At 34.7% G+C, this 1,651-nt stretch overlaps 1 pseudogene; it reads left to right on the top strand.

The window, feature by feature from the left end:
• The first annotated feature begins 253 nt into the window (after window positions 1–253).
• LOC101718144 (ribosome biogenesis protein BRX1 homolog pseudogene) lies at window positions 254–1,262 on the top strand (annotated as a pseudogene).
• Window positions 1,263–1,651: the final 389 nt, after the last annotated feature.

The raw sequence follows: 1,651 nt of genomic DNA, 5'->3' as shown, positions 1-1,651 counted from the left end.
TGAGTACTTTGCAAAGTACTCAATATGTACTAAGTAATGAATAAACAAATTAATGCATAAATATGGGCAGCAATGAGTTCTAATAAAATCATAATTATGCAAAAGAATAGAAAAATAGCATTGCTAAACCTCATAGGATGTGGTATAACTCTTATTTTCAATGTTTCAATGTTTCCAGTTCAATGTTTCAAAATTAATAGATGCTAGTGCAGAGAACCGGAAGTACGGTCAAGAGGGAAGGTGGTGAGACAAGATGGAGCCAACCAAGATGAAGCAGTGTGGGGACTTGCTGGTTTTGGAGAAGAAGCCAAAAAGAAACAAAAAAGATGCCGACCTTCCAGCTAAGTCATCAGTTGTGCCAGAAGAGATGGAGGAAGCAGAGAAAGACCATGCCCCAGGCTCTGTTTGCAAGAGCAAGTGGAAAAATAAGGGACGGATTCTCATCTTTTCTTCCAGAGGAATAAATTTCAGAGTAAGACATTTAATGCAAGACTTGAGAACGTTAATGCCTCATTCTAAAGCAGATTCTAAAATGGATCATAAAGATAAATTATTTGTATTAATGAGGCCTGTGAAATGAAAACTGCAATAAATGCATCTATTTTGAAGCTAAGAAAAAACAAGATCTTTATATGTGGCTTTTGAATTCACCTCATGGGCCCTCTGCCAAATTCCTTGTTCGAAAGGTTCTCGGCCGATTTTGTCTTTTGACTCTGCTTTTGGTGAATTGCCACATTATGCTTTGTTAAAAGAACTCTTAATTCAGATTTTTAGTATGCCACAATATCATCCTAAAAGCCAGCCATTTGTGGACCATGTGTTTAGTTTCACCATTTTAGATAATAGGATACGGTTTCGGAACTTCCAGGTCATAGATGAAGATGCTCAACTTGTAGAAATAGGACCTCGTTTTGTCTGAAATCTGATAAAGATTTTTCAGAGAAGTTTTGGAGGACCAAATTTATATGAAAATTCTCACTACCAGTCTCCAAACATGCATTGGCGTATCATAAGATCCGTCACAGCTGCAAAATACAAAGAAAAACCGCAAGTAAAAGATGTGCGGAAACAGAGAAAGAGCCAAAGACTGTTCTCCCACACGATCGCATTGAAGATGTTTTTGTTACACCAGCTGAGGAAAAACCAATATAAATACAGTGGGTAAAACTAGAGCCAAAAGTCAATTTGAAAGCAAGGAAAAAAGGATTTACAAAAGGCAAAGAAAATTGCAACAGAAGATGAACAGTGGAAATGCAAAATGAATCAATGGATAACTAAGTTTTCCAAATATTGTATATTTATTTTGTATTCAGTGTGTAAATACATCTATTATTCTGGACTACTTCATGTCTAATTAGTGTGCCATTTGAAAGAAAAAATATCCTAGAATCATTCGTGTTTATCTTTTTCTAAATAAAGCACTGTATCATTAAAAAAAAATGCTAGTACAAGAACATCTTTCCCATGACCCAGTGACAGGTCAGAAACTTTCTTCATCCACCATGCTTAATAATGTTAAGCATTTGCTATTTATTTAGTAGAAGAATACAGAGTAGAAGGTAAAATCTTCTTGCATATTTTCCTAACATTTTATTAGGAAAATTTTCAGACATATAAATGTAAATGAATTATACAGAAAGATCTATACACA

This window comes from Heterocephalus glaber, unplaced genomic scaffold (genome assembly GCF_053883595.1).
Source record: "Heterocephalus glaber isolate CG9 unplaced genomic scaffold, H.glaber_assembly_v1.0 deba00001461, whole genome shotgun sequence".
Taxonomy (NCBI): domain Eukaryota; kingdom Metazoa; phylum Chordata; class Mammalia; order Rodentia; family Bathyergidae; genus Heterocephalus; species Heterocephalus glaber.
This window is presented reverse-complemented; position numbering and strand designations above follow the sequence as displayed.